Here is a 14,107-nt window from a genome sequence, read left to right on the forward strand (position 1 = left end):
TGTTTTAATTTTGGGAAAAAAGGTAAGTAGCAGGAATGAAAAGGGAAATATCAGGACTTAGCGGAAAGAAACAAAGCTGTGGACTTGATACTAACTGGAATGTTTTTATTTTTTTATTTTAATTTTTTAAAAAGATTTTATTTATTTATTCACGAGAGACACAGACACAGGCAGAGGGAGAAGCAGGGTCCATGCAGAGAGCCTGACATGGGACTTGATCCCAGGTCTTCAGGATCATACCCTGGGCTGAAGGCAGTGCTAAACCACTGAGCCACCAGGGCTGCTTGGAATGTTTTTAGTAAGTGTAAGATTTTACATATAAGAGAAATGTAATTAGCTTTTACTTGAGTGAAACAAGAGAAATGCATCGGACCTCAGAAATGAGCGAATCACCATCACCTCTATGTTTCCCTCTCTGTTTTCTCTCCTTATTAGCTTCATTCGCTCCTATTAGCTTCTTCCTTAGGACTTTTTCCATGGCCACTGGCAGCCCCATCTTCTCAACTTCCCGAACAAAGAGAAAGTGACTCCCTGCCACCTCTTAACCCTTACATTTTAATTTGTAGATCATCAGAGGAAGACTCTCATTGGCCTGACTTGGTCATATTCCCTCTCCCTGGACTAGTGAGTATGGTCTGTGATTAACCCAGTTTGGTTCAGGTGTGTAGCCTTAGGTGCCTGGCTGGGACCAGGGAGTTTATGTAGGAGAGGGCAGTTATCAGTGGTACATGTGTCTAAAGCTGAGGAAGAAGCTGTCCTGCAAAGGAAGGATGGGTTATATTTCCCAGGAGAAGATAGAAGTGCTGGTGGTCAAAACAGCTCAAATCCACATTGTCATTATTTGCAAGTGAACTTGAATGTGTTATTTGACTTTTCTGAGGTCACTTTCTTCATCAATAAAATGGGGATAATAATAACCACCTTTCAGGATTGTTTTCAAATAGACATTTGTGTTTACAAATTGCTTAATAAGGATTCCACATAATCTGAGAGTGAAGGCTAGTCTATATTTCCCATGGAGATGGATTGATTCCTGACTGTGGCTGCTCAGTAAGGGTTGTGTTTTTCTAGTTGGTTCTTTCAGAGACTCACCTTTTCCTAGTTTACACAAAGATGCTTTGTCTTCCACTTTCTCTAATGTATTAACATTAACAAGGTAAATAGAAAACAATGTTGATTCTGTACATGCTGATATGATGTAATGAGGCAATTTCACCTCTGCAGTATTCTTCCCCCAAACCCATATCTTCAGTCTAATCATGAGAAAAACATTAGACAAACCCAAACTGAGGGATATCCTACAAAATATTCGGCTAATACTCTTTAAAACCATCACGGTCATGAAAAACAAGGAAAGACTGAGAAACTGTCACAGACTAGAGAAGACATGATGACCAAATGCAGTGGGATCTTGGAGCTTAGAACAAAAAAAGGCACATTAGTATAAAAGCCAGTGAAATCCTAGTAAAATCTGGAGTTTAGTTAAAAGTAATGTATTGGTGTTGGTTCCTTAGTTTTGACAAATGTACAATGATAAGATGTTATCCATGGGAAAACAGGTGAGCGGTATTCAGGAACTTTCCTTATAATCTTTGAAATTTTTCTGTAAATCAAAAATTATTCCAAAGTAAAAACTTTAGCAGTGGAAAAGAAGTAGAATTTGGAGAATGGTGGCTGAGTCACGTGCCTTTTGTTTCCCTACTACTACTTCCTGAAGTAAGCCTGAAGCTAACTGTCCCCAACATAGCTGAAGCAGTAGAATCTTTCCCATTTACCTTGCTTTTACTCAGCTTCATCTTGGAGATTCCAAAAGGATACTTTTGGGTAGAGAGAAGTAATATTCAATAGGGCTTAATTTGAAAAAATTATTGTAAGTCTTTTCCCAGTCAAATCAGATCTGTACCCAATCAAACAATTTGAAATTAAAAAGAAAAGTCTGACCTTTCCCACAGAGCTTATGAACTCTGTCCCCAAAATAATAGAGTGACTTTATTGTTATTATATCACATGAAAGCTGGGGTATGAATTCCAGACTCTACTTACTTTACAGAGATGTTTAAATAAGAAAAATATCCATCAAAATACTTTTTTTCTAGACTTAGAGCTTTTATTGTAGAACTTTCAAATATAACTTATATTGTCTATTTTTTATGAAATAAAAATGAAAATCCTCATCTGGGAGAAGTTTTTAAAGCTTATGTACAGTAAAATGGAGAATTGATTTTTTTTTTTAATATTTAAAGGACTAGGGCACCTGCATAGCTCAGTTGGTTAAGCATCTGCCTTGCTCAGGTCATGATCACAGGGATTGAGCCCCACATGGGGCTTTCTACTTTGTGGAGAGTTTGCTTCTCTGCCTCTCTCTGCCACTCCCCCTGCTTGTGCTTACTCTCCTGTTTGTGTGTGTGTCAAATAAATAAAATCTTAAAAGAAATATTTAAGAACTAATTAGCGAAGAATATCTTGGCAAAACCATGCTGAATAACAAAGGAATTACTAAAAGAGGTTTTAAAGTATGATATTGTAAATATACAGTGATATTGCCAATTCATTTTTCTTTATTGTTTTTTGGAAGTTATTTTTTAGAACTTAAACTTGGCTAATCAAGGTTAGATAATGCCATTTCATATTTTTCCAAGCAATAGTAGGAAATAGGAAAGAGGATTTAAATAGTACCAGTGGGGAAAGTGTCTAGATATGAAAATAATGAAATAAAACTGGTATATGGATGAGTATGCCATTAAACAGGAATGACTAAATGAAATGCACTTTTATATAAAGTTAAGCAACAAATGGTCTTTGCATTTACGTTTTTACACTTAATTTTTTATAGCATGTGCTGCAAAGAAAAATTGTCAATTATGTACAGAAGATAATAAAGTAAGTTAACTTATATATGAAAAAATTGTCTTGAGAATGTTATAAAGTCACACAATTTACAGTTGTAAATGTACTTCCTTCTAGAAAATTAGGCTTCAAAAACAAAACAATTTTTTGCTTGAAAAGAATTATACTTTGGGAAGAATTTTTTAAAGTCAAGGAAAAGATAATTCCTTTGAGATGCAGCAAAAATTTCCTTGCTATTCTATTCCCCCAAAACTGGAAGGATGACACATTGTTCCTTAACTACAGTGTAGCTAAATTCCCTTCTCTGATGATTAGGCAGCCGAAATCATTGTCCTTCACTTCAGATTTGGAAGAAAGCAGAAATGCCATACAAAATAAGGGAGATAGTGTTACAGAGAACTTTGTAGCAACCCTTACAAAACCATTCTATCATAACTAGTATTAGAGAACCAATAATTAACACCAAGGACAGAGAGACATGAAATCACTAATAAGAAAAGAGCATGCTCTAGTAACTGGTATCTGTCATAGTGATCTAGATGCACCATTCTGTGCTCCTTATCTTCATCAAGGCCATTCCTTCATTTAATGGGGTTCGGGTTCCTGGCTCATGGACTTCTCCACCCAGTTAATGCCATCACCTTACGTGCTTTGCAAACTCAGCAAAGGCCCAGACACACTTGGTCCCTCAAACTCCTGACTTTCTCAGCTCTGTGCATTAAGAAGTCACATCTGGGGCAGTGCCTGGATGGCTCAATCAGTTTAGTGTCTGCCTTTGGCTCAGGTCAAGATCCCGGGGTCCTGGGATAGAGCCTCACATCAGGCTGTGTGCTCAGTGGGGAATCTGCTTCTGCCTTTCCCCTTTTCGTGTGCTCTCTCTCTCTCAAATAAAAAAGTAAAAAAAAATTTTTTTAATTTAAAAAGAAAAAAAAATTTAAAGTCATTTCTGTGGCCATACCCTGAACCCTGCGCAATCTACAGGGGCTTCTAAATTCTTGTTCTCCTAACACTGTACTTACTTTTTGGCCTTAGCAAGACTGCCCTTTAGTCCTTTAATCTCTCGTTTTTCCTTCAGCTTATTGGCCCTCTCTTCTAGATTCCTTCAAGCATCCTTCCTGTGAATTCTCATGGCTATTCACTTGAATGAAACATTCTTCCACATTTCTTTGTTACAATGGAAATATTCAAACATACAAAGGTAGAGAAAATGATATAATAAAACTGTATACTTGCAAGATCTATCTTGGCCAATCTTATTTCATATACTCCCTCTCCCTGCCAAAATGGCTTGTTTTGAAGCAAAAAAAGATTTGGATACCGTATCATTTTACTTGCGAATATTTCTCTCTCTCTCTCTCCTCCCTCTTGCTCTCATTCCGTGTGTGTGTGTGTGTGTGTGTGTGTGTATAATACATACTTTGCTTTAAAATATTACAAGTCCTTCATTTCTTTTAATGTTATTTATAATATTAAAATATTACAATATTATTACATAATTATACCTAAAAATTAACAACTTCTTAGTATCATCAGGCATCCAGGAAATAATCACATTTCTCTTGTTACATAATTTTTTTAAACTTCATTTGAATGAAATCCATACATTGCAGTTGGCTGATATATTCCTTAAATCTCTTTATCTGTATGCTCCTTCTCCCTCTTTTTCTTTATTGCTACTTATTTGTTGTAGAAACTGAATTGTTCTACTGCGTTTCCCACTGACTGGATTTTGCTGGTCACATCCCCATAATGCGCTGTATCATGTTCCTCTTTTCTCTATTTTTTGTTCTCGTATGGAGGCTTGATTAGTTTCAGTTTTTTTTTTTTTTTTTTTGCAGGATTATCTCCTGCTGAGGACTTTCATTAGAAAGCAAATAAATTTGTTGAACATTTTGTGATATCAGTAGCCTTTATCCTTGCCTATACACATTATTTTATTTCACTGGAGGTTGCAAAAATCACCACTACTGTAATGTCCTTGCCTTCTCTTTTTTTAATTTTTTTTCATTTTTCTTAAAGATTTTATTTATTTATTCATGAGAGACACACACAGAGAGAGGCAGAGACACAGGCAGAGGGAGAAACAGGCTCCATGCAGGGAGCCCATCCTGGGACTCGATTCCGGGCCTCCAAGCTCACACCCTGGACTGAAGGTGGCGCTAAACCGCTGAGCCACCCGGGCTGCTCCTGTCCTTGCCTTCTCATCTTTAACTGTGTTGACCTACATTCCCTAGACCTGATTGGTCCATTGGTCTATCTTTTCATTTGTTACTCATTATTAGCCTCTTGCTGCTAGAGCATACTGCATCAAAGTCTGCATTAGTGCAACTACAAATCCAGTTTCTCATCTCACCTTGGCCCCAAGACTCTCTATTTCTTGCCTTTGGTTAGCAATATTTCCTCAAATTTCCCACAGTGGCAACTCCTAACCTAATCAGTCTATTTCTGTGCTGGTAAACAACCCTATAACACCGATCCCAGATCCCTCCCAATCATTTCTTGCTGAACATCCTGAGACCAGCAGAGATAATGACTCACTCCCAGTAAAGAACCACCCCTGAGAGCAGAAGATATATCAAAGACCAGCTTTTCTCTCATGTTAACCAAGACCAGAGGTCAAATGGAGTCACTTAGGTTGATGGGTCCTATCCTCTTCGACTGTTGCTTAAAGACTAGAATTGCAAAGTTAAATTTGTCAGGAGCCTAGATTCAGATGATAGCCCAGAGACTTCTAACCTTGGTAGGAATTCTCAGAGTTTTTAGAAATCAAATCCATGCCATATAGCAGGGTTTTATGGGAGATGAGTTGCCAGGAAAACGTGAACCTGTCAAACAGGACCTTGTGGTTATTCAGTACTAAGCTGATTCCTAGGCCCCAGTAACTAAGTCCACATCAGGGGAGTTCCTAAAGCAGGGCCGTCCCCAGAAGAGACATTCTCCCCTATGGCTCTCTCTGATAGAGGCTCAGAGGACAATGGAACAGGATGCTCCTTCACAGGTTGAGCCTAAGGCACCCAGACTGGTGAGCAATAACTCACCGCATGGCCAGGCAATCCAACAAGGACATCTGCACATCATGCACACCACTCTGAGATTCTAGACAGAGCTGGAGGGCAATAACTAACAGTGACTTTGGGTAAGAACAATTTTAGTTGAGGATTATTTGCATTATTTGTCAGGAGCATTTTTTTTTAAATGCAGAGTTGGGGAAAATAGGATGTTCACATTCTGAAAATTTGGAGGGTGAAATACAGTAGACTGAGGTAGGTTTTTTGTTTTACTCTTTTGTTTAGCTTGTGTCACTAGCCTCCTTCAAGGTAACCACACCTCTCCTTTGTGGCTGGCTTCCTTCAGTTCTATGTGATTCTGTAGCTGTCAATCAGCTTTATTCCACCACTTCTATTCTACAGAAATCATCCCATCCAGGCAGTGGTACTCGGGGTAGCCCATCCCTCTGGCCCAGTAACTAGTTCTGGACTGGACAGAAGACCCAATAAAAGCCAATTAAAACCTTCTTTGAAGTTTTATCCAGACATTGGAAGGTATCTGTTGGGAGCCAGGCTCTTTCCCAGCTATATGGAAAGCGTCCACATTTGCCACAGGAGAAAATTAGGTCAAACACAGAGGGGAAGTAGAGCTGAAAGATGAAAAGAGAGGAAATGGGAATAACATCCTTGGAGATTTAGCAAGGCCATCCTGGGACTTCCCAATTTTATGAATCAATAAAAAAACAGTTTGAGTTGGGCTTTAGTGACTTATCACAAAAAAGACCTAACACCTTATCTTAGTCTAAAAAGTCTTCAAAGAGCAGAACTTCACATTATAAAGAGGTACAGCATAATATATTCAACATCTTTAAATTGGTAATGCATAATTTAAGACAAATTACATGGATTCTTTTCTTGTAGCTAAGGAAAATGACCCACATAAATACTAAGCCATGCCAAACCACTCTCAAGAGAGTGACAACTGAGAAGTCAGCTAAAAGACTTTAAAACAATGGTTAATATTGCTCCATGAGAAAGCTAGAGTATTTGTTTTAGGGAAGAACTCTGTTCTAATAAGCTTATATGAACATAAAAATTGACATTTTTATAAGCAAGTATCATTAACATGAAAACAAATGCAGAAAGGGGAAGATACACAATAATGTTTAGTGGCCTGCTAACATTATATAAACCAAACAATTTAATATTATACTCACAAAAATATTAAATAAATGTTAATGTGCAAAGGGAGAGTTTAAACTGGTGGACATTGGGAGGATCAAAAGAGTATTTACTCATTTATGGGCAATAATAAGTGTGCCAGAGGTTACACGAATATGTAAAACAGTGTTTTTGCTTTCTAGAGAGTGACAATTTAATTAGCAGGCACAATATATAAATTTTACAAAAAATAAAATCTCTAAGTGGAAGAATATTATAATTTCGAAAGGAGTGGAGCAGATATAAAATGTAATAGGAGTTCAGAAGAGAAAGTATCCATGTGTAGTTGCAATGACTAGATAAGGTTTCTTCCAGGGAAGAGGCAGAACTTGGTCTGAGCCTTAAAGAGAAGGTAAAATCTGCACACGAAAGAACAGGGCCTTAGGCAGGCAGCTATCACAGGGTGAATGAACAGGTGTCCACTGTGGCAGGAGTGACAATCTGTCATTGGTGGAAGTTTGTGGAATTATTTGGAAAGGTAAATTCCCTCAGATTGTGATGGGTTTTGAATGCCAGGCTAAGGAGTCTGTGTTTTATCTCAACGGGATTCAATGGAATTACTTTGAGCTAAAAGGTGACATGAAGAAAATGGTAATTGATGATAATGAATAACACATCAGGAGGGACTGCGGGGTAGGAAGTCTAGGATTGTTCCAGTCGAAAGAAAAGAATAGAGGATTGATAGGGCTTTGCGAACTATAGATAGAGAAAAAGAGATAGGAGCCAAAGACTTCTAAAATTATGGGCTGGGAGAATGCTACCAGAAATAAAGAAAGAAAGAAGTAAATACAATGAAATTCTTTGGGGAAAGTAATAAATTTAGATGTAGAAAATTTGAGCTTGAGATGGTGAAAAATTCCAGGAAGAAATGTCAGTCAAGCAATTTTGAATGTAACTCCAAGGGCTAAGGATGTGAATTTGGGACTTTTTTAAGTGCAGGTACCAGCAGAGGCCATGAGATAACAAAAGGGTAAGAACACAGTATTTAAAAGTGTAGGGGTATGAAGACAGACCAGGAAGAGGAGTTTGTAAAGGAAATAGATGGGTGAGAAAGAAACAAAAGAAGGTTTGCTTTTGCTTCTTCCACTTCGTCTGAACTCAGAAAGGAAGGAAGGAATGCAAAGAAACAGACTGAATTTGTCTTAGAGGCAACAAGGAAATGAGAAAGGTTCTGTGTTTGTGAATGTGAATGTATTTCTGAGTATGATCCATGCATGGACTTAAAGACTAAGAAATTAGCCTGGGAACTGAGAATTGACTTCTTAAGGGGAAAAAGAGCTGAAAAGAAAAGACACAATGAATTGGTTCAGAAAATGAGATAACTTGAACCTGACAGATGGCCTTAAACTTCTCAGAAAAAAAAAATCGACTTCCAGATGGATGGTCATACCAAGTGCAGGTAAGGAGAATCGTTGCCTTGGAGAAGAATCCATGAAACTGGTTCTCCATTTTGTTTTTCATCTGAGAGACTCTTAACCGGTGATATCCACATGTTCATTGACATATCCAGATTTGGATCCATGACCCTCTCTATCTCTCCTACTCTAGGCCCTAATACACACACACACACACACACACACACACACACACACACTGCACAATTTTTCAGAAAAGTAATATCAAAATGGGCATTTTTGTGGGATATTAGGAATGGGATTTATAAGTGCATTTTACAAGCATGTAACAGTCATTTCTTATGAACTGTACAGTAGATGAGGTAGTTTGTGGAAGATTCCAAAAATCCACTGGGTTTGCATTAACTTTATTCCTTTCTGTCCCAAGCAATAATCCATATCAAGATGCAATGAATAAGAAAAATGTGATTATGGGGAAAACCTAGAATCTACTCATTTGCAAAACTCAGTCTTCTAATTGGCATTAGCCAAAAAAAATGACATGTTTTGTTATTGTAACACCATGATTGAAAACTATCATTCCATTGTATGTCATTGTATGATTATGGGGAAAACCTAGAATCTACTCATTTGCAAAACTCAGTCTTCTAATTGGCATTAGCCAAAAAAAATGACATGTTTTGTCATTGTAACACCATGATTGAAAACTATCATTCCATTGTATGTCAACAATGGCATATAATGATTCTCAACAGCAGTGAAAGCCCAGGTGAGAGTTAGCACTAAGTTTCTTTTTTTTTTTTAATTTTTTTTTTTAAATTTATTTACGATAGTCATACAGAGAGAGAGAGAGGCAGAGACACAGAAAGAGGGAGAAGCAGGCTCCATGCACCGGGAGCCTGACGTGGGATTCGATCCCGGGTCTCCAGGATCGCGCCCTGGGCCAAAGGCAGGCGCCAAACTGCTGCGCCACCCAGGGATCCCCTAGCACTAGGTTTCTTAGCATGGTCTTTGAAATTTTATTTCTAATGAAGAGAAGATGCCAACAAAAAATGATGTTTTTATATGTTGTGTTTATGAGCTATGTGTTGGGGGGTAGTAAATGGATTGCTTTTTATGGACTTGTTTTTGGTAAAAATGTTTTCTAACTCCAAAAGGCAAGTCATATATTATTAAATAACAAGGATATGTTTCCAATAAAATTGAGGAAGATTCCCTATAGTTAAGAAAAATAAGCATATATCATTCAATTGAAGTATTTGAGGGACGCAAAAGGAGTCAGTATAACAATTTCACCAAGTCAATGGTGGTGAACACCACCATAAAACAGGTCAGTCCTAGGCATACCCAGCCATCTGTCCCAGTTCTTTATAGTGTTAAGAATTCAAATGTTCTTGGTAGCTTCATGAATTGCCATTTATAAATTCTGGCATTCCCTCTGGGGAGGTGGCAGACACTGTCAGTGAAAGTCTGAGAGGGGAGGGGATCTTTTTCCAAAAGATGACACCCTAATTCTGTATTGACCATATGGAATTATCCCTTAGTTAATAGGGATATGAGATACTGGGACTATATTAAAAATGACACTCAAATAATCAAATGCCCAGAATTGAATAATGGTTATGTCTGTAAATATTTTAAGATAAAATTCTCTACCTTCTTATATTATAGAGTATATTAAATATAATTCAATGACTTCTAATATATTATAATGGCTGAAGTGTTAATTCAAATCAATAGTTATCAAAAACTGTCATGTGCTGGGAAACGTGTGAGGTTGTTAGAGATGCAAAGATGAATAAAACATGCACTCTGTCCTCAGGGAACTGAGAATGGGAGGAAAGTAAATATGCAAACAGTTTATATGATATGAGTTACAATCCAAAAATGTATATGGTCAAGATCCAAAATAGAATTACAGAGGAATTTAAGGAAATATTATTCTTCCTTCAAGGAAGGGAAGAATGGATAAGGATGAGGAAGAATGACAGAAATTTTATCAGTTTGTGGAGTAAAGTTTGCCCCTGGAGCCTCTACTTTTGTCTATAAGTTAGAGAAAAACCCATCTGTTGAGAACGAGTCAATGTGAAACAACATTGGAATGTTAAGGATGCCAACAAAGTTTTGAATTCAAGCTCCTCTGTTCATTAGATGTGTGACCTTATGTGAGTCATTTGACTGTTCTGTACCTTGTCCTTATCTATAAAGTGGGCATAATTTTTTTTCTAGCACACAGTTACCAGAAGGATGAAATGAGTTAATATGTTTAAAGGGCTTAGAATGATGCCTGTCACATTGGTAGGCCCTATTTTGTGATATTTTTACCAGTCTGTCCTTATTTTTATTTTATTATTTTTTTACTCTTCCAGATTCTAGTCATATCTCCCACAATGGTTTCTACCTTTGTACCTTCCTTTTGCTACTTCAACAAGGGATGTAGAATAACTTTTCCTATTTTTCACATGATTATCTGAACACCAATGAGCAGAAGGAGAGGGGCATGAGGCACAGCTGATTGACAGCTCCACAAACCCTACATGTAACAGAGGAGATCTCCCCAGAGGAAGGAGTGCTATAGACAAGGAGAATGGGAACAAGTATTGAAGAGAGACAGAGAAACCCTATCTACTGAAGTTGTTATGACTACTCTGTGAAATAATGTCTCAGGTTTAGTCTTCTAAACATAGAGCCTGAGAAAGGGATTCAGGTACATGTGATTTCTTGAATGATTGCTCTTTAGCAAAATTCAATGGGATAAGGGACTCGGGGCAAGAAAAAGACAATAGCCAAGAAAAAATGTGACCTCAGCCAAAGTCTACACTTGGCCTGACAAAAAATGACATAGCAGAGTTGTCCCTCCCTTGAGGCAAGGATGCCCACTGATTGGAACCCCATGTTCCAGTTACTGGCAGAGGGGGATGTAACCTCATGGGCAATAAGGTCCCCATCTACCAAGTATGATTCAAGGAGAAGGGCAGTTTGAATCATTGGCAACAATACCCATTGCATCTGTGGGCCTGATAAAGAGGATCTGGTGGGCAGGCCACCAACAGCATTTACTACAAATAATAATAATAATAATAATAATAATAATAATAATAAAAATAATGATGATAAGCTGTTATTTATTGACACTTATGGAACTAGTACTAAACACTTACTGGGGCTGTCTGTGGTTATTATATTTGGATGTTGCTTGTATTTTTTTTCTTTCCAAATATAGTGTTTTTGGTGCAGTGAAGAAAGGGCTTGCAAAAAAATGTGTTTTCCATATTTCGGGTGTCAGTTCAGTTCTGTATTTTGGCTAAACTGTAAAGGTGAGTTGTCCTTATTTGAATTTTTATGTACTTATATTTTTCAGTTAACTTGTAAATCCTGTATTTCACTATATTTGGAGGATTGTAAATTATTATATTTGGTTTATTAAAAATAAATCTGAAAAAAAATCTGCTCATTGGTATTTCCCTGGATGCAAGCTGATACTGGTTGTTTCTGGCCAGTTTTGGTTCAGGCTAGATCAACATTCATTCTGATTGGTGAGTACCTTACCATACCAGTTATTGAGTACTTTAAATTTCAGCTCTAACACACTCTAATGTATGATAACCATCACCCAGTGAAACAAGGTTTGTGTTTTATGTTTTAGGTACTCCCGGAGTTTATTATACATTAGTCCTGGGCTGAGGATATATTGAGCCCTATAACATTACTATAACTTGCATTTCCTCAATTAATATTCTATGCTGACACTTACCATTCAGAACAGTGACTCCCTAGAACTGGATAAATTTTAATCATCTTTAGATCTATAATGTTGTGTTTTTAGTATGTTATAAAGTGCTTACCAAAGCAGGGAAATGGACTAGAATCTTTTAAGGAGTTTTCAAAAAAGGTGAAACAAAAAGCTTTTCAGGTGAACCCTAGCTAGATGAGAAAACCCAATCTAGAATTTCTGTCTCTTCGTTGAAGTGAAAAAACATGAATTTTGCCCTTAAGTCATTGTTTTTTAGGTACTATCAGGTATATTTAAATCATAATTTATTGTAGCAAAGAGCTTATAAACAATTAACAGTTCATATATTCAGTATGAATGGAAAGTTTGGTTTCCATTTCACATTCTGCCCTTGTAGCTTCATTTTACAGATGTACACTAGGGCGAGATGGGCGGGGGGAGGAATTTCCAAATGCTAGAAATCTGCTCTCCAAGCAAGCATTTGTTGTCTCTTTGATAAGGAGTTCCTGAACTCAAACAACAAACCTCTCCTGCTATCTGCATACATCTTTACAGAAGCAGCAATGTAAGGGGCTGCTGTTTTCTGTTGAGATACTGCCTTGGAATGAGTTAAAAGAGAAAATAAAGGAAAAAAAATAAATCAGTGGCCTAATAATTTACCAATCTGGAGAGTAGCTCAGATTCTTTTCTAATGTTAGTGATTGTTGTATTAATGGTAGTTTTATTGGAGTATGTGATGAGGTATGTTATACCATTTTTCCATTACCTGTTAATTTGTTTTTAAAAATCAAACTGCATGATACTAAAAAGATAAAAAATACAAGAAATTATTGCTCTTCTATTAACTTAAAAATATATTTCTTTTCATGCATTTCAGTTGACATGTTTGGATTCCTGATGCTTCTACTCGTCATAATATTAATTGCTGTACTCATTTGGTATTGCTGCATCTATCACTATTACCTGCAGGAGTATGTTCATTTTCTCCTTAGTAAGAATGCACTTGGGGATAATACCACTGAAGAGAATACTAAGCTAGTTACTGGGACATGTTTTACCTTTTTTATGTAATAAAAATCACATATCTATATGACAAGGGAAAAAGAGTTTAGAATATAACAGAAGATTATAGAATGAAAAGGAAAGTTTAACTTGCCCACGCCCTACCTCTGACACCTCCTTCCCATACTAATCCCTCTAGTATGATTCTAATGTAGTTCTACTCTTGGTTACTTCGTATATTTGAACAACATGGCTATGGCTCCTTCTCACGATTTACTAACTTCAGATGTTATCTCCTGACTCACCAGCATGAACACTGAAAATTTATCTTGCACTATTTTCTTCTGTTGTTATTTTGCTCTTCATGAGTATTATCATTTTGTTATTTTTAGATTTTAACTATGGTTTTCATTCTTAGATCTTAAGATACCTAATATTTCTTCTGTTGCTTATTGTTTCAACTTGATTGACTTGGTTACTGGGTGTAGTCTGTTTAGTGCTCTGTCTCTATATACATCAATTCTTCTCCCATTATTTAAATAAGAAAATGTGGAACCAGGCAGCCCTGGTGGCACAGTGGTTTAGTGATGCTTGCAACCTGAGGTATGATCCTGGAGACCTGGGATCGAGTCCCATGTCGGGCTCCCTGAATGGAGCCTGCTTCTCCCTCTGCCTGTGTCTCTGCCTCTCTCTGTGTGTGTGTCTCTCGTGAATAAATAAATAAAATCTTAAAAAAAAAAAAAAAGAAAGAAAGAAAATGTGGAACCCTATACTTCTATCCTCTCCTCCCTCTATCTCTTAAACTCTGTAAGCTTTCTCAGTCATTTGACCTTATCAAGTATATAATGTTTAAATTCTATTCTGGGGATCCCTGGGTGGCACAGCGGTTTAGCACCTGCCTTTGGCCCAGGGCGCGATCCTGGAGACCCAGGATCGAATCCCACGTTGGGCTCCCGGTGCAT

At 37.2% G+C, this 14,107-nt stretch overlaps 1 protein-coding gene across 1 annotated transcript in view; it reads left to right on the top strand.

The window, feature by feature from the left end:
- Positions 1 to 2,833: 2,833 nt before the first annotated feature.
- LOC129498278 (heat shock cognate 71 kDa protein-like) overlaps positions 2,834 to 14,107 on the top strand; it is a 70,929-nt gene continuing 59,655 nt past the window's right edge. The window contains exon 1 of the mRNA XM_055307592.1: positions 2,834 to 2,880. The gene's annotated coding sequence lies outside the window, so the exon portion shown is untranslated. The remainder of the gene's footprint in view (positions 2,881 to 14,107) is intronic.

This window comes from Nyctereutes procyonoides, unplaced genomic scaffold, assembly GCF_905146905.1.
Source record: "Nyctereutes procyonoides isolate TBG_1078 unplaced genomic scaffold, NYPRO_anot_genome, whole genome shotgun sequence".
NCBI lineage: Eukaryota > Metazoa > Chordata > Mammalia > Carnivora > Canidae > Nyctereutes > Nyctereutes procyonoides.